At 41.3% G+C, this 19418-nt stretch overlaps 1 long non-coding RNA gene, 1 pseudogene and 1 gene segment (V, D, J or C); 2 read left to right on the top strand and 1 right to left on the bottom strand.

Annotated features, from left to right (window-relative positions):
- Positions 1–6055: 6055 nt before the first annotated feature.
- Positions 6056–12145, bottom strand: LOC129049958 (uncharacterized). The gene is made up of 3 exons (XR_008513429.1): positions 11721–12145; positions 10539–10616; positions 6056–6797 (listed from the first exon to the last, which is right to left on the bottom strand). It is a non-coding gene; the product is annotated as an uncharacterized LOC129049958 (long non-coding RNA).
- LOC100938028 (immunoglobulin heavy constant mu-like) overlaps positions 10130–19418 on the top strand; it is a 478283-nt gene continuing 468994 nt past the window's right edge. Inside the window, exon 1 of the C gene segment in view lies at positions 10130–10158.
- On the top strand, positions 11811–18777 carry LOC129049955 (homer protein homolog 2-like; annotated as a pseudogene).

Here is a 19418-nt window from a genome sequence, read left to right as displayed (position 1 = left end):
ATTGTGTCTTTTGCAGCAAGATGCCTAGAACTGGGGGACATGATAATTAGTGAACTAACTCACAAACAGAAAGCCACATATCACACATTATTACTTATAAGTGGGAGGAAAACAGTGTGTACACAAGGATATGGAGAGAGGGATTATGGACATCGGAGACTTAGCAGAATGGGAGGGTAGGAGTTGGGAGCATGATGAAAAATCACCTAATGGGTACAATGTACGTTACTTGGGTGTTGGGTACACTAAAGCCAATACCACTGTGTAATATTTCCATGTAACAAAGTTGCACCCATAGCCCTTAAATTTATACAAATAAAGATAAAAGCAATTACAATTGAAAATATAAAATTATTAATAGTTGACCAAAGATCTTGAAAATTAAAGTTTAAATCATGATCAATAAATGAAATTAATATCAGTTGAACTTCATTTAACTTAAAATCCTTTTGTACTCAAGTGATTTTAAGAAAATGAATGTCAAGTTTTAGATGAGGAGATTTGCAAATCATATCACCACCTATGTAATTATAGTAAGAACACTCAAAACTCAACAGTGAATAAAAGAAGAGGCAACCCATGGATAAAATAGGCAAAGGTTTGTGCAGGCATTTCATTAAAGAAGATGTACAGATTACACATAGGCATATAAACAGGATCTCAACAGGATTTTTCATCAGAGAAATTCAAATCAAGACCACAATAAGATACCCAAACACCCTTTTTAGAATGGCTGAAATTAAGAAGAAAGATAAATCATACCAATGCTGGTGAGCATACCAGGTTTCTAGAGTCTAAAACATTGCTAATGGGAATGCAAAAAGAAACAGCTACACAGGAAAATAATTCTTAGTTTCTTGTAAAATTATATATGCGCTTAACACATTACCTAAAAATCCCCCTGCTGAATATTTGCGTCAGAGAAATACAATTTTATATTCAAACAAAACCTCTATGCAAATATTCAACATAGTGTGTGTGTGTGTGTGGGTGCGTGCGCACGTGTTAGAAACTAAAAATAACATGAATGTATGAAAATTCGAATGGGCAAAGAAGGTAGGCACCATCTATACATTGAATATCACCAACATAAAAACTGACAAATGACCGATACACAAATGATTACAGGTGAACTCCAGACATTAAGCTAATTGAGACAAGCCAGTCTCAAAGACCAAAGGGACACAGTTGTAAGAAACACTGCCATTCTCAGATATCAGTGGTTTGGGCTGAGCTTTCTCTGTCTCTTTCCTGACCAGGCCCAGATGTTGCATTCCACCACTTGCAGATTGAAAATTCTGTTCTTTTCAACAATGCACTAAGGTTTGAATTGCATCACAGACTAAACCAGACAAAATTGGGCTCGTTTGAAGAGTGTCTGACATTTGTTCTGACCCCAGAAGAACTCCTCCAGGTCTCTCTCTCCTTGGTTTTCTCCAGCCAGCCAGCCAGCCAGCAGGCCTGCAGTTTAGCCATTGTCTCCCATGCATCCTCCCGTTTCTTTCCAAGGGCCTTCCTTTCACCACAGCCTCCAATGTTTTGGAGAGCACACTCAACCTTTGAGCTTTTCCACATTCTATTGCAAATGAATGCAGGTAGTTTAAGACCAGATTCAAGATTCTGTATTATGGCTAAATTCCAGCAGCCCCTCTTTCCTGGGACAGAGCTCCTAAGTAAAGTTCTGCAGGTGGAGACAAAGTTGAGCCTTTTTCTCCCTCAGCGTAGGCGCTGAGTGCTCAGTGGAGGGTTGGGGAGAAGCTTCCCACTTTATCAGCATGCAGTTCCTGCTTGGGTGGACTCTCGGCCATAGGAGCAGGGCTGGGAACCAGGGACCCAATGTCCTCCGTGGTGCTGCACCCAGGGAAGAGCCTCCAGCCATGAGTGGGGCTGTGTGGAAGAAGTGAGTCTCTTATCAGTAGCTCTTGTCCAGAACTAAAACCTCAGCAGCTCGTTCTGTTGGCAGGGTCAGAGGGCCAATGTCCTGGTTCCTAGGGAGCAGCATCCTAAAATGGGAGCTGGCATATTTGAGAATAACAAAACCTACAAATTCAGAATCCCTTTGGTTTTCTTTTCAGAAAATATAATTTCATTTTTTGTGTGTGTAGGAGAACACCCTAGCAAACCATATACACACCCACATTGATGTGTACAGGTCTATGACACTTTTATCTCTGTAAGTAAAAATTATTGATCACTGTGATCTTTTCTGCAACTTCACCATTTCCCTGAAGGCAAGGACAGGTCCTTCTGCACGGGTTCAAACAAAAGGCCCAGAGACCACCTGGTAAGTGAGGAGCTCACCTGGTTCTGGAAGTTTGGTCTGTCTCTTCCCCTCTGTTGCCCCACGTACGGTCAGCCCACTCTTTCCAGGTACTAAGAAGAGAGCTCAGGTTTGTCCTGATTATATGACTCACCCAGCTTCTGATGACTATTCTGTTACCAACATCCATGGATGCATATTTCTTATGTAATTCACTAAACTAATATCAAATACCAAGTTGCAATGCCCCACACCAGAAGGTATGTTCATGCAATTCAGTGGAGGAGAGGGCCTTTCAGAGACAGAGGGATCAAGATAGATTGGTCAATATATGAATGAGGACAATAGACTTGAGTCTTGTTGTCCTCAAGTCCCCGTGTCACAGGTGTGATCTGTCAGGGCAGGACCAGAGTTCTTTGTGTGCTCAGATGGGAGGGCTCACGGAAGTTCTGCCTGGTTCCCAGGAAAGGTAAGTGAAGTAATCTTGGTGATAAGACTATTCTCCAGTTATGACCTATCATAGAGTTTACATATGAAATTGTCACTGCAGTCCTCCATGTACATCTTTTAACATGAAAGTGTACAGAAGTCAGGCCACATCCTCAGGATCACACGTTGAGGAGAATGCAGACAGGCCCCACTGCTTTGTCCGAAGATCTTCAATAGATCCCAGGGTTCAAAACTGCTCAGAATGGCAGCTCTCAGGTGCTTCAGGTAAAACCATCCACTTCCTGGGACTGGAAGTTTCCCTTCCAACCAGGATGGATAAAAATAAATCACACTCTTGATCTTGTCCACACATTCAAAAATTCCTAAAGGCAGAGCTGATTGATGTCCTCACAGGTAGACCACTGCCTTTCAGAGGTGACCTTGGTATTCAAGTTCCAGCAATTCTGAGAATTCAAGGACACCTCCATCTCTCCAGTGCTTTGCACCTCACATAAAAACAGCTTTCTCATTGGAGTGTCTTGTGTTTCCTGATGTAAATATGTCACAAAATTATTTTAAATAGAATGAGAAATAAAACCCAAATTTATTCAAAACACCAATTCCTTGGAAATTATTTTGAGAGTTGGGAGTTCATGAAGAACTCCTAATTGTTATTCTAACCCCTCATTGCCATTGTCAGTCTATGAGAAAATCAGCACCACAGGCCAAATCAGTAAACCAAAAGTCTTCCATTGAAGATCTTAGGATCTCAGGCAGGTGCTGAAGACACTGTCTCTGGAGCAGCCAGCAGATCTCAGAGCTTGTCCATGTGACCTGCTGGACACTCACATGGGACATCTAGCTGTCACTTCATGGGAGCCACCAGTGGGCTGTGCTAGTGCCTGATGAAGCCAGGATGAGGCAAAGGCATCTGCTCAGTGTCATAGACAGTAATGGTCCCAGAAATGATCCCAATTGTCTCCATGCTAATCAAATGTGGGTTCACTGTGAGGAGCGTGTCCTATGGGTGCTTGTTCTTCAGTGAAAGGACCTCTGTCCACAAAGTGTTTGGAAGTGGAGCAAGGCATGCATTTCCTCAAGTGAGATTAGGACTTAGACTGTCAGCATCTCACTCTTGGATGGCTGATGTGTCATTTATCCTCCCTTTCTTGTCTGGGATCAGGTCTTGAGTTATGAAATTCTATGTCTCATGAATATGCAAATAACTTGAGATCCACTGAGGTGAATATGGAAATGACGGTGCCCTGAGAGCATCACCCAACAACTACATCCCTCCTCTAGAGAAGCTGCTGAGAACACAGCTCCTCACCAGGGACTGGACCTGGAGGATGCTTTTTTGGGGGCAGCAACTACAGATAAAGGACCACCTAGTCCCAGGAATGAGAAGGGGACTCTTTTCAGTCAAAGAGAATTTCATCCACTCCTGTGTCCTCTCCACAGGTGCCCACTCCCAGATCCAGCTAGTAGTCTGGGGCTGAGGTGAAGAAGCCTTCAGCCTCAGTGAAGGTTTCCTGCAAGGCTTCTGGATTCACCTTCACCAGCTACAATATTCACTGGGTGTGACAGGCCCCTGGACAAGGGCTTGAGTGGATGGGCGGGATCTACCCTGGCAATGGTAACACAGGCTATGCACAGAGGTCCAGGGCAGAGTCACCATGACCAGGGACACGTCCATGAGCACAGCCTACATGTTGCTGAGCAGCCTAAGATCTGAGGACATGGCCGTGTATTACTGTGAAAGAGGCATAGTGTGAAAACCTACATCTTGAAACCCTGAGGGAGAAGGCAGCTATGCTGTGGCTGAGGAGATTTACAGGGATTATTTGATTAAAGACTTTTTTATAAAGTGAGGTTAAGTCAGCCGGGCGTGGTGGTTCACACCTGTAATCCCAGCACTTTGGGAGGCCAAGGTGGGTGGATCACGAAGTCAGGAATTTGAGACCAGTCTGGCCAACATGGTTAAACTCCATCTCTACTAAAAGTACAAAAAATTAGCCAGGTGTGGTGGTGTACACCTGTAATCCCAGGTACTCTCGGGGCTGAGGCAGGAGAATCTCATGAACCGGGGAGGCTGAGGTTGCAGTGAGCCTCACTGCACCCTAGCTTGGGTGACAGTGCGAGACTCCGTTTCAAAAAAACAACAACAACAACAAAAAGAAAGCGAGGTTGAGTCATTGAAAAAAAGGAAAATATAAATGTGTATGCACTCTAATTATTTGGGAAATTTTCCATACCGCTTGTATTCTGTAAACAAAATTCAGGGAGTGGAAAACAAATCAAATTAATAAAACTGATATAAGAATTCCTCTGAAGATATTAGTGTGAGCACTAACATACACTTTTGAATGGGTGTTGTAAATATTTTGGAACACAGCTGTTAGATCACATTTTAATTCTACATTTATGTAAATTATATAAAATATCAAATTTTTTTAATGTCTCCATTTTGTGCAGTTATAATTTTGGTTTCATGCCAGCAATGCATGATAGATTCCGTTCTTCCGCATCCTCGTTGCCATGTGGCACTATAAGTATTGTGTATTTTAACCATTCTAATATATTGGTAGTGATAGCTCATTGTTGTTTAAATGCACGTCTCTAAAATTTTATATTTAATTATTTTACATAATTGTAACGAAGTGTCTGTTATGGTATTTGGCTCATTTTTGATAGCATTGTTTATTTTTGATCAGTTGTAAGTTTCTTTACATACCCATTATATAAGTCACTTAAAAAAGTACTTAGCTGGTCATGAACCCCAGGATGAAATGCAGACTGTATAGAAATCTCTAGCAATGTTACTCAGTGTGGGCAGGGATGGCAAGAGATACAGGGAATAAAGAATAAAGTAACTTTCTCCGTTTGGATATAAGATGTGTCCATTCACTAGAGAGTTTTCTTTCAGCAGGTTCCCATGTGAGCCAGTTTCCTTCCTGACAAGGAAATCACTCAGAGGATTCTCATAATCTCTTAATTGAGAAAAGTTTTCCTCAAACTCCAGCTCAGTCTAGCTCACACTGTCTCTAAATGGGCAATTACTTTCAGACATGTACACACATCTGTCCCAGTGTGGACTCCTCCCTCAGACAAGCACACACATTGCAATGTGGACTCTTCCCTCAGAAAAACACACATGCCCCACAATGACTCCTTCTTCACATAAGCATATATGCCTGATGCTGAACTGCTGTGTAGCAAAATTAGCTCAGAATACAAGCACTTATGGACTCTAGCCATAACAATGTGTAGATCTGCATTTTATTTTAAATTCTACATGAATATTTTGTCTTGTTAAGAACAGTGGTTACAGCTCTACACGCAGAGACTACAGACAGATATATGTTTCCTTTGGGAAAAGTTTATTTTCATGTAGTTTCTGGGTTATTTTGTTGATAAACATTCATCTATAAAGACACCTGAAAAGTGCCCTCATTAGAGAAAAAGAAAGTGTAGTTTGCAGATTAACTCTGAGCATCCAATCCCAGGAACCCTTTGATCTGCCCTCCCTGAAATCCACAGGTGGAGGGGGGATGATCGCTGCTGAGTAGCAAACACATGTTCACAGGGAGGGAGACATGGAAATGTGGTCACTCCCACACTCAAGAGGAGCAGCTCACCCCCTGTCCCTAGTGGTGCTGGTGAGAAGCCACCCAACACCTGTGCCTTCCTCAGTATCCATACCATGGGGTCTGTGCTGATCTGGGCTTCCCTTCTCATCACTCTCAATATTAGTGTCCTTGTGAATCAGGCTCAGCTGTGGCTGCTCCAGATGAGGCTGTTCTCAGTCTGTTCCCTCTGTGTTTGCAGAAGTCCTGTGTGAAGTTCACTGGCGGAGACAGAGGAAATAATGGTACAGCTGGGGGCTATCTGAGTCTCTCCTGCAAAGACGCTGGATTCACCTTCACTGATTGCAGCCTAAGCTTGGTCCAGCAGGCTTCAGGACCAGGGTTGATGTAGGCAGCAACGGGGAGAAATTGAAGAAGTTCCCAGTGGTGCCCTCCATGAATACAAAGAATCTTCACAGTCCCCAGGACACCCTTACGTGCATGGTCTCACTGACATCTTTACTTCCTTTATCACTTTTGTTCTGTAAATCACAATGAATAGTGCATTCTTCATCTATTATATATTTGTTGTCTTTTTTGGTGTCTTTAAAAAAACTGATAACTTTATAGTATGTAATATCCTTGTTAAGTCCTGAAAGTGTTTTTTGATGTCTACCTTGTCTTAAATTTACACAGCTACTATAGCTTTTCTTGGTTCATGTTTTTATAATCCATGTTTTCTCATATTTATCTTTTCTATTTGTGAATATGTAGAGTAACTTTCTTGTACATAGGTAATAGTTGTGTATTGCTTTTTAAAATCAACTATAATAAATTTTTTTTTTTTTTTTTTGAAAAGGAGTCTCGCTCTGTCACCCAGGCTGGAGTGCACTGGTGCGATCAGGGCTCACTGCAAGCTCTGCCTCCCGGGTTTATGCCATTCTCCTGCCTCAGCCTCCCGAGTAGCTGGGACTACAGGTGCCCGCTACCATGCCCGGCTAATTTTTTGTATTTTTAGTAGAGATGAGGTTTCATCGTGTTAATGAGGATGCTCTCAATATCCTGACCTTGTGATCCACCTGCCTCAGCCTCCCAAAGTGCTGGGATTACAGGCATGAGCAATAAATTCTATTTTTAAACCAACACTATTTTTTTCAGTTAATTTTTGTTTAAATTAACATTTTATAATGACGTTTATTTCTCTATTAACATGGTATTTAATTCCCTTTTTATAAATATTGTATAGTTACCATAAGATTTAAAATAAGAATTGTATGTAATTAGATTCTAATGTAAGTCCTGTGATGGCCTTGATATGAAGAACAGAGACAGTGTGACTGTGTGCTTTGAATTCCTCCTCTCACCTTCTTGCTTGTTTATTTGCAGTTTGCACTTACATATGCTGTAAAATACAATATGTAAATTTTTATTGCTTTATACAGTTATATCTTATAGCACTTACAAATGTTAAAAACTGCAATTCATCTTGATTTTTCCATTTTTACAGTCTTTATTTCTTTGTAGAGATTTCTATTTTGAGTGCATATCACACGGCTACTCGCAGAGAATCTTTGTAAAATGTGCCCTGAAACATGAATGTGCTACAACACATTTTCTCCAGATCTTTTTTCAGACAGAATTTTATTTGCCGTTCACCTTTAATGAAATTTTAATGCATGTAGAATTTCAGTTTGCATTTCACCTGTAATTTATTTTCTTGTAATTATTATTATTTTTTCCTGGAGATGATCACACATTACATTCTGCTGGGCCTTTATTAACCACGTTTCTGTGAACCTAGTCAGGCTTGGGTTTCAAGTGTATGGTTGCCATGGCTATCAGAGTTGAAATCAGCTTCTCCTGTTCACAAAAAACTTCAGGTTCCTCCGGTGATAACTGTGTTTGTGCCCCTGTTTGGCTTTGGGTCTTCACACTTCATTCTCCCCAGAGAAAGGTTGTCTCTTTCAGCTGTGGCAGGTGCATCCTGCTGACACATTTACTTGGTGATTCTTTGTGGGGTGAAGGGGCTTGGACATGGGCACGTTTTCCAACCTTCTGACTGAGCCTCCTTTTTCGCTATGGGTGGTGAGACTGGCTCTGATGCATGATCTTCCAAATGTTCCTGTTCCTTCCCTTCCCCAGTGTCACAGTGTCTCTTCCCAGCCACACTGTTTTTTCGTCAGTGTCCTCAGCTTCTGACCCACTGTCCTTACCCCACAGACTCAGGATTTCATTCCTCAGGAAAGAGAAGGGAGGTGATTCTGGGTAGAGTTTCCTTGAAGTCCTCTGTTTCCTTGTATTCTAGTTGATTCTACCAGTGCCCACAGGACACAAGATTTAATAAATGTCTCCTGCATATAGTGAAGGGGGATTCTGCATTGAACGGAGCTGCTGTTCTTCCTCCCCAGTCAACACCACAGGACAGCAGGTGGGTGAGTTGTTTGGGGATTTCCCCAATTCTGTAGGAAAAGCCTGCAAGTGCCAGGAGTTTCACACTCTCACACCATTAGCACACACATCCTCAACAACTCATAAAACATTTCCAGGTTAGCTTTTTCCTATCTTCAATAACATGCCATGAGCGGACACCTGCCCCAGGTACTCTAATAAATGCGCCCTAGTTCTCTCCGCAGGCCCCTATTGTCTCAGATTTCAGGGATATTTTTTCTCTCTGTGACATCAACTCAGATATGGTGAGGGGTTTATTTTTTGTAGTTCTTCATGTTTTTTGTTAACGAGGTCAGAATATCATTTTCTCAATTTTTACATTCTAATGCTTAGTATCTGATTTCTAAATAAAATTCAGAAACTAAGACAACAAATGAAGTATCCATTATTTGGTGCATTGTTAAACAATTTGAGAAATATTCACGTACTGAGATACAATGAACCACTGAAATCAAGGCATGCCTCATTCACATAAGAACATGAGGACATTATCAAATAATTTTGCTGAGTGAAGGAAGCTAAAGAATTCACCGTCACTTTCATGTGATTTCATTTGTACAAATTGTAGAAGATGCAATATTCTAAGTTAACATAGACAAGATCTGAATTTTTCTGAAAATAGGGTGGGGAGAGTAACAATGTGGTGAAATAAAATTACAGACAAGTGAGATAAAATATTAGAGGTTAACTTAATTGCTAAAACATGATTGAAGTGCTGATTCAATGACTGCACACATATATCAACATTTTCCAAATGCTGCACTATCAATTTGATTTCATTATTGACTTTTTTTAATAAAGCAGTAACAAAAATGAATATATTGGCTGAGAAACAGCAAGAAATGGATAAATATTGACACTTGAATAATCAAGGACTCCTGAAAATACACACATGTGAACACTGATTGTAGATTTCAGGTAAACACTAGAAAAGGCAAAATTACACAAAGTTGTTATGACAGGAGGGACATCCTGAAAACCTCTCTAGACATGTCCCACACCACCCTGGAGTTGTCTCAGAGGAGCAGTCTCCTCCAGTGTTTAGAGGCACAGGCACAGATAATAGGGCTAACTCTGGCCAGATGTGTGATATTGGACACATTGCACAACAGCTTTGTTCTGTATGTAATTTATCTTCTCTAAAAATGTAGCACTGACACTTGCATTAAATATATTCTGCAAATATGTAAAAGTTAAAAAAGCTGATGTCTGCTAAATGATTACCAAGGCACAATCACATAATCTGAAGTTATATTTTCCAGAGAGATAGGATTACCTCCAGTGTTTTCCAGGACACTCTAATCCGCTCTCGGCACTGCCTTCTCCTCAGCCATCCCACCCCTGAGCTTGCTATATAGCAGGAGACATGCAGATAGGGCCCACTCTCTGCTGATAAAAACCAGGCCAGCCCAAACCCTGCAGCTCTGGGAGAGGAGCCCGCCCCAGAATTCCCAGGTGTTTTCACTCGGTGATCAGCACCAAACACAGAGGACTCACCATGGAGTTTGTGCTGAGCTGGGTTTTCCTTGCTGCTATTTTAAAAGGTGATCTATAGAGAACTAGAGATGTTGAGTGTGAGTGGACATGAGTGAGAGAAACAGTGGATATGTGTGGCAGTTTCTCACTGGGGTGTCTCTGTGTTTGCAGGTATCCAGTGTGAAGTGTAGCTGGTGGAGACCGGGCGAGGCTTGGCAAAGCCTGGGTGGTCCCCGAGACTCTCCTGTGCCGCCTCTCGATTCACCTTCAGTAGCTACTACATGAACTGTGTCTGCCAGGCTCCAGGGAATAGGCTGGAGTTGGTTGGACAAGTTAATCCTAATGGGGGTAGCACATACCTCATAGACTCCGGGAAGGGCCAATTCACTACCTCCAGAGATAACGCCAAGAACACTCTTCATCTGCAAATGAACAACCTGAAAACCGAGGACATGGCCCTGTATTAGTGTACTAGAGACACAGTGAGGGGAGGTCAGTGTGAGCCCAGACACAAACCTCCCTGCAGGGCCATGCGGGTGGTTTCCTTTCTCAGCTGCAGGAGGCGGGCTCATTTTTGCAGGACTCTGGAGTCTTATTAGGTTGCGATATTTTACTATGGTTATTTATTATGAACTTTTTTATTGGGAATTGTGTTTTATTAATTTTTAATTTATTTGTAAGGTTATTTTTTAAAAATACATACCTTCAAGAAATAATTCTTCCTAATAATTTGCACTTGTTCTTTTAGAGTTTTGTTAACATCCGTTTATATCGGCTACTACATAGCTATAGGGACATTAATTTACATCTATAGACATATGTGTAAATACACAAACTTATAATGTGTAGTCTTTTATATTTAATATTATAATAAAATTATAATATATAACAATTATAAAATATGTCCTAAACAATGAAACATACAAATTATAGTAATCCATAACTCCTTTCAATCATTGCCTATAGTATACATAAACTGATGTCTATTTGTAACCTTAAACATAGTGTATTGGTCATTTTCAAACAGCCAAGAACAAATTTCAAATGTCCTTGTCACACACACAAAAATAAAAATTTGAGGATTTGAGGTGATATATATGTCAATCAGCTCGATTCAATTATTCTATATTGCATTCATAAATCATAACATAGCTTTATTCACTATAAATACAACCAAAATTTCTCAATTTTCAATGTAATTTTAATTATACATATTTTATCTGTCCTAGGTCATGAATGTTTTTCTCCCTGTCCGGATGTGATTAGATTGTCCTGAGAGGCAAATTCAGCCTCCTGCCTCCTGAAGGCTTCAGGAAGCAGCTCCTAGATGGGGAGAAGCAGGCAACCCGTGTGTGTCCACAAGACCCGGAGCCTCTCTCTCCTGTATTAGGCCCCCTCCTCAGGATTACAGGGCTCTTCAGTTTTCTCAACATGCTGTTATACCAGAGAAGCACAAAACACTTAACTTCATTATACTTTGCTTCAGTTTTTCAAAACAACACAAAGGTAATAATTTTAACAATAAACATATTACAACCTACCATACATGAGACCCTTCCTGTGCTTCGAGGTTTCTTCAATTGTATGTATTACATATTTTCAGTTTTTTTCTGAGATGGAATGTTGACGTCTCCTTATTACAGATTATTCTTTTAATTTGTCTCTTAGAATGATTTTTTCCAGAGCCCCTGCCCGCCCGCACCTGGCGGAATGGGGCGGCGCCAGGGCTGAGCCGGGCGCGCAGGGGCCGCCGCATGTGCCGCGCGGGGAGCGGATGCCCAGCGGGCGTAGAGCCAGCGCCAGAGGCCGGGTCGGAGTGGCCGCCGGAGCAGCGTCAGAGATGGGAGAACAGCCCATCTTCACCCCCAGAGCGCGGGTCTTCCAGATTGACCCCAACACCAAGAAGAACTGGATGCCTGCAAGCAACAGGCGGCCACCATTTCCTGCTTCTATGATGTCACAAGGAACATCTATGGGATCGTCAGTGTGGACGGAGCCAAGGTGACCATAAACAACACAGTCACACCGATTATGACCTTCACCAACACGTCACAGACGTCTGGGCAGTGGGCCGACAGCAGAGCCTGCACGGTGTTTGGTTTGGAGTTTTTCTCTGAGCAGCAGCTGACAAAGTTTGCAGATAAATTCCAGGAGGTGGAAGAAGCGGCCAATATAGCCAAAGACAAGAACCAGGAGAACATGGAGCCCTCGAGTAATCATTCCCGAGAATCCGGGCATGAAGCCCCATCTTCTACTCCGGCAACCAGTGTCAACGGGACGGACGACGGAAAGGCCTCTCAGGCCGCTGCAGCCGACACGCACCTGCAGTCTGAGAACCACAAGCTGAAGACGGCCTCAACGCAGAGCGCTGCCCGCGGGAAGAGGTGGGAGATGGAGCTGCAGACCCGGCGGGAGAGCGACTTCCGGCTGTCCATGGCGCTGTAGGAGTCGACGGCCAGTGCGGAGCAGAGGAAGAGGCCGTGAGACAGAGTGCGACTGTGTCTCTGAGAAGATGGAGGCGGCAGAGAGAGGATCAAAACCTGGAAGATAAAGTGCGTTCCCTAAAGCTAGGCCCTGAGGAGAGCAAATCCCGACAGCGCCACCTGGAGGTGGAGGTGAAGAGCTTCCTGGAGGCGCTGGACCAGAAGATCCAGGCCTGCATGACTTCCGCCCAGGCCTCCCAAGCTGGGCACCAACAACTAGGGCTGGCAGAGGCCTGGGATCCCCACCTTGAGTCCTAAGCATGTGTGCGAGACCAGATGGCGCTAGGACGTTCCCTGTGTGCGTTGCTTCTGTAAATGCAGGCGCAGTGTGTCGTGCACTCACTCCTTTCCAGAATAGAAATCTCCTCTCGCTTCTCTGGCCTTGTGAGGTTGTGGACAACTGGAAGATTCTGACTCAGGAATCCAGAACCAGGTCTACCTTCAACATTTACGCAGTCAGGCCAGGGATGTTTATCTCTTTGATAAGGGTTGTTGGAACCATATGAACTGAAAAAAAGCATTTTCTCATCCAAATATTGATATTCTTTACACCAGGCCATCGGGCTCCTTTTATCCAATAGCATTCAGAGTATTTGAAGGTCCTCCAGGTGCCAGCCTTGGGGCGCACAGAGAGAACGACAGTCCTCTCCGAAAACATCGGGAAGCTTTAAAATACCTGTTTCGTGGAGACTTACCCAGAGATGGAAAACAGGTTTCTTGTGAGTACATTTTCTGGCTTGGGAATCACCTGCATCCCCGATCCTGCCCCCTGCCCCCCAGTTTGTATGGTTGCGACAATATTCCATTTCTTGGTTCTAATTTCTGAGCAGATGACTGTGGTGTGGGAACAGCACACAGTGAGGGTGCCTAGCACGATGCCTGGCACAAAGTAGGTGCTTAATAAATATTTGTTCAATTAAAAAAAAGAGGGAGGCTGAGGCAGGAGAATCGCTTGAACCTGGGAGACAGAGGTTGTGGTGAGCCGAGATGGCGCCACTTCACTCCAGCCTGGCAACAGAGCAAGACTCCGTTTCAAAAAAATAAAATATAGTAAATAAATAAAATAAAAAATATTTTTTCCAAGCCCCACTCAAAACCATGGTATTGTTAGAGGTGTAATAGTTGGACCAACATTGAAAATACATTCCATTTCATTCATGTGCGTCAAATATCCTTTTTTCTTTAAAAATTGTTCTCAGTTGTAATATTACAAAAAATATTGGTAATTTATACCAATGACACAGGTTAAAATATTGTATAAATAACTTAATGACATTTGATTGGAAAAAATACATGTTCCACATGTCTTGACAATTTTTTCCTTCTCTATGAAATATATATTCATTAATAAGTTTCAGATGTTACAGTTATCTTTTTGATTTCTGGGATTTAATTTTAGTAGGTATACTTGAATGCATTTTATTAATTCCTATAATGATGTTGATATTTCATGTAGCATTTTAATATTAATTTTACTGTTTACTGAATTTTAAACTATTCTACATGTTTTATTTATATAAGAAAAAAATTACACATGAGAAAAAATGCGTAGACCTGAAATCTATCACTAGAGAGTTTCTGTCAAATGTGAATACCCTTGTTCCCAACACCTAAGGTAGCCTGAAGAGCAAGTCCTTCCCCCCGCAACATGCGTCTTTTTCTGTGCTTGCGGTCAACTCCTGCATGGGGAAATGTTTTGATTTCTGACACTATAGATCCATTTTTTTTCTGTTTTGAACTTTATATAAATGCAATCAAACATTATAGACCTTAATTTGGTAATGGGCTACATTGCTATTTTTTGAGGTTATTTCATGCTATTTAAGGTATTAAATTAGATCAACATATTCTCATTTATTCAAGTAATGGACTGACTCTGATATGAAACCTCAAAGTTTTCACATATATATGGAGACAGAGAGAGAGAGAGATAAGGGAGAGAGGTTTTATATCTGAGTCAGTCTGTTAAAAAAGTAAATGACAATATTTTGATTTATTTTCCTGTAAATCGACTTTAAATTTGCTTCCAGTTTATGAATATTATAAACAAAGCTGTTACAAATGTCTTAGTGTAAGTTTTCCTATGTTGTCTTCTTTTTATTGAGAAAATATGAAGTATGCATTTCTTTATTATAAGTTTAAATGTTTTCAGTCTTATTGAGGTATAATTGAAATATTTTAATAATGTATAGGTTTAAGGTGCCCCACTTGATGTTTTGATGTTGTATTAATCCATTCTCACAGTGCTATAAAAAATGCCTGAGACTGAGGGATCTGAGAAAAAAAGTATGTTTAATTGGCTTACGGTTCTGCAGGCTGTACAGGAAGGGCAGTGGCTTCTCCTTCTGGGGAGACTCAGGGAAGTTAGGATCATGGCAGAAGACAAAGGGGAGCAGGTGCGTCACATGGCCAGAGCAGGAACCACAGGAAGCGGGGAAGGTCTACACACTGTTAGGCAACTAGATCTTATGAGAACTCACGCACTGTCATGAGAACAGCACCAGGAGTTTGTTCTAAACCATTCATGAAAGCATGTCCCAGTCATCTCCCACCGAGTCCCACCTTCACAATTGAGGATTATAATACAACATGAGATTTGGGCCAGGACACAGATCCAAACCACATCAGATACACATTGTGAAATGCTCATCATGGCCAAGGTAATTTGTATATCCATTTTCTCATGGAGCTACCATTTTATTTTTTTTTTAATGTACTACGTGTGTGTATGTGTGTGTGTCTCACGAGAACACCTACGATCTACCCGTTTAGCAAAAATCACATTTACAATAAAGTATTAAATACAAGAACATTGCAGTACATTAGGTCTGCAGAGCTCATTCACCCTGCACAACTGAAACTCTGTACTCTTTGACCAACATCACCCTATTTCCCTCTCCTCACAGGCCTGTGACCCACTATCCTACTCTCTGCTTTCAAGAGCTTGAATATTTTAGATCCCACACGTAAATGAGATCATTAAGTCTGTCTGCATCTGGCTTATTCCACTAAGCATCATGTCCTCTAGCCCCATCCCTGTTGTTGCAGATGTCAGAATTTCCTTCTTTTCAAAGCCTAATAAAATTCAGTTTTATGTATACACATTTTCTTTATACATTCATCAATCTGGTCATTAAATTACTTTACAAATCTACACTGTTACAAATAATCTTGCAGTGAACATGTGTTTGACATAATAATTTTATTTATTTTGAATATATGACAAGAAGTGGGATCACCAGAGCACATGATATCTTTATTTTTCAATATAATGAATAACCAAACCTACCACACCATGCTTTTGAAGTCTTAGTCATATTTTATTTGCCTAGGCCAATGTCCCGAAAAATTTCTCCTACATTTTCTTCAGTTTGTACATTTAAATATTGAATCCATATTCAATTAATTTTTGTCTATGGTGAAAAACTAGAAATCTAGTTTTATTCTTCTATGTGTGGCTGTCCAATTTTTTCAGCACCACTTATTGAATAGAGGGTTGTTTCTCCATTGCATATTTTTGTCAGTTTTGTCAAAGAACAGGTGGTTGTAGAAACTTGTCTTTATTTCTTGGCTGTCTATTCTGTTACATTATTATTATTATTATTATTATTATTATTTTTAGTAGCAGTACCATGCTGTCTTTCTTACTGTATCTGTGTAGTATAATTTGAAATCAGGGAATGTGGTGCTTTCAGCTTTGGTCTTTTTCCTTAGGATTGCTTTTGCTATTCAGGCTGTTTTTTGATTCCATATATATTTAAGGATTTTTTTAGAAACGTAATCAATTATATTGGTTACTTGATAAAAATTGCATTGAATATGTATCTTGCTTTGGGCAGTGTATTAGTCTACTTTGCATTGCTATAAATTAATGCCTGAGGCCACGTGATTTACAAAGAAAAGAGGCTTGTTTGGCTGACAGATCTGCAGGCTGTGTGAGAAGCATGGCACCAGCACCTGCTTCTTGTGAGGGCCTCAGGAAGCTTACAGTCATGGTAGAAGGCAAAGGGGAAGCAGGCAGTGTCCTGTGGTGAGAGGGGACACAGGAGAGGGGAGGAGGGTCGCTAGACTGTTTTCAACAATCAGATTTCAAATTAGCTAATAAAGAATTCACTAATTACCATGGGGTTGATACCAAGCCATACCTGAAGGATCTTTCCCCACGATCCAAAAACTCCTAGTAGGACCCACCTCGAATATTTTGGATCACATTTCACCATGAGATTTGGAAGGGACAATCACCTAAACTATATCATTTCACTCTTGTGTGTAAGATTGCAAAATCATCTTTTTTTTAAATAGTTCCCAAAAGTGTTAACTTGATCAACCTCCAGCTGAAAATTACAAAGTCTCGCCAGGGTCTTAAGGCAATTTCCCTCCAGCTGCGTGCCGGCAAAATGTTTTAAAGAGTTATGTACTTCCAAGGTGCAATATTGCCGCAGGCATTGGGTAAATATTGTCAATACAAAAGGAATAAATTGGCCAAAGGCCCCACACACACCTAAAGCCTAGCAGGACAGACATTAAATCTTAAAGCTACAAAATAATCTATCTTGACTTTATGTTCTTAGTCAGGGTACACCGGAACAAAGTGGGTCCCAAAATCCTCAGGCATCTCATCCTTATGGCTGGGCACATTCCATGAGGCTAATATCACAGGCCAGAGTCAAGCGCCAGAAGTATTTCCAGGTTGGGAGTACAAGCTGCCTTTGGATCTACCATTCTGGGATATTGAGGGTTGTGGCTGCATTTCCGTAGCTCCACTATGAAGTGCCCTAGTGGGGACTCTGAACGGGGCTCCAACCCCATCTTTCCCCATCTTTGGCACTACCTTAGTAGAGGTTGTTTGTGGTGGATCCAGTCCTGTAGCAGGCTTCCTCCTGGACACATAGGGTTCTCTACACATCTTCTGAAATCTAGGTAGAAACTGCCCAGCCTCCTTCACTCTTGCATTCTGCATATCTGCCAGAATCCAGTTATCCCAGCACCATTTACTGAACACAGAGTTTTTTTCCACATTGTTTGTTTTTGTCAGCCTTATGAAGTATCAGACGGTTTAGGTGTGCAGCTTTATTTCTGTTTCCTATTTTGTTCCGTTTCTTCTGCATATCTGCTCTTGTACTAGTACCAAGCTGTTTTGTTACCATGTCATTATGGTGTAGCTTAAAGTTGGGTATCATGATGCCTCTAGCGTTGTTCTTTTTGCTTAGCATTGCTTTGGCTATTCAGGGTCTTTTTTGGTTCCATATAAATTTTAGAATAGATTATTTTTTCTAATTCTGTGATCAATGATGCTGATAGTTTTATGTAAATGGTACTGAATCTGTACATTGCTTTAGACAGTATGATAATTTTTACAATATTGATTCTTCTAATCCATAAACATGAAATGTTTTCCCATTTATTTGTGTCATGTATGATTTATTTATTTATTTCTGCTGTGTTTTGTAGTTCTCCTTGTAGAGATCTTTCACCTTGTTTGTTACCTGTATTTCCAGGCATTTCATTTGTGTGTGTGTGAATATTGTAAGTGGGATAGGACTGTGTTCTTGATTTCACTCTCAGCTTGGACATAGTTGGGTATAGAAATGTTAGTGATTCTTGTACATTAAGTTTGTATCCTGAGACTTTACCAAAGTTGTTTATCTATTTTAGAATTATTTTGGCAGAGTCTTTAGAATTTTCTAGGTATAGAATTATATCATCAGTTTGGACAGATACATCCACTTCTTTTCCCATTTAGATGTTGTATTAGTCTATTTGCACACTATAAAGAAACACTGAGACTGCATAATTTATAAAGATTTTTAATTGTCTCATGGTTCTGCAGGCTGTACAGGAAGCGTGGCTGGGGAGGCCTCAGGAATCCAACAATCATGACAGGAAGGGAAGCATCATGCCTTATGTGGCTGGAGCAGGAAGAGAGAGGAGGGAGTTGACACATACTTTGAAACCAGATCTCCTGAGGGCTCTATCATGGGAACAGCACAAAAGAGGGTGAAGCATCCTCATGATCTAATCATCTCTCACCAGTCCCCACCTCCAACACTGGGAATAACAATTTGACATGAAATTTGGGTGGGGATGCAAATAAAAACCATATCAGCTCCGTTTTATTTTTTCTATTGCCTGCTTGCTCTGACTAGGATTTCCAGTAGTATGCTCAATAGGAGTGGTGAGAGAGAGCATCCTTGTCTTATTTCAGTTCTCAAGGGGTTTGAGCTTTTGCTCACTCAGTATAATGTTGAGTGTGGTTTTGTCATAGATGGCTGTTATTATTTTGAGGGTTTTTTTTTTTTTTTTTTTTTTTTGAGACGGAGTCTCCCTCTGTCCCCCAGGCTGGAGTGCAGTGGCGCCATCTCGGCTCACTGCAAGCTCCGCCTCCCGGGTTCACGCCATTCTCCTGCCTCAGCCTCCCGAGTAGCTGGGACCACAGGCGCCCGCCACCACGCCCGATTAATTTTTTGTATTTTTAGTAGAGACAGGGTTTCACCGTGTTAGCCAGGATGGTCTCCATCTCCTGACCTCGTGATCCGCCCGCCTTGGCCTCCCAAAGTGCTGGGATTAGAGGCGTGAGCCCCCGCATCCGGCTATTTTGAGGTATTTTTTGATGCCTAGTCTTTTGAGGGTTTTTATTATGAGTGAATGTTGGATCCCATCAAAAGCTTTCTCAGCGTCTATTGAGATAATCATTTTTTTTTTGCTTTTATCCTGCTTATATGGTGAATCACAGTTACTGAATTGTGAATGTTGAAT

The sequence above is a fragment of the Pongo abelii genome, chromosome 15 (genome assembly GCF_028885655.2).
Source record: "Pongo abelii isolate AG06213 chromosome 15, NHGRI_mPonAbe1-v2.0_pri, whole genome shotgun sequence".
Lineage (NCBI taxonomy): Eukaryota > Metazoa > Chordata > Mammalia > Primates > Hominidae > Pongo > Pongo abelii.
This window is presented reverse-complemented; position numbering and strand designations above follow the sequence as displayed.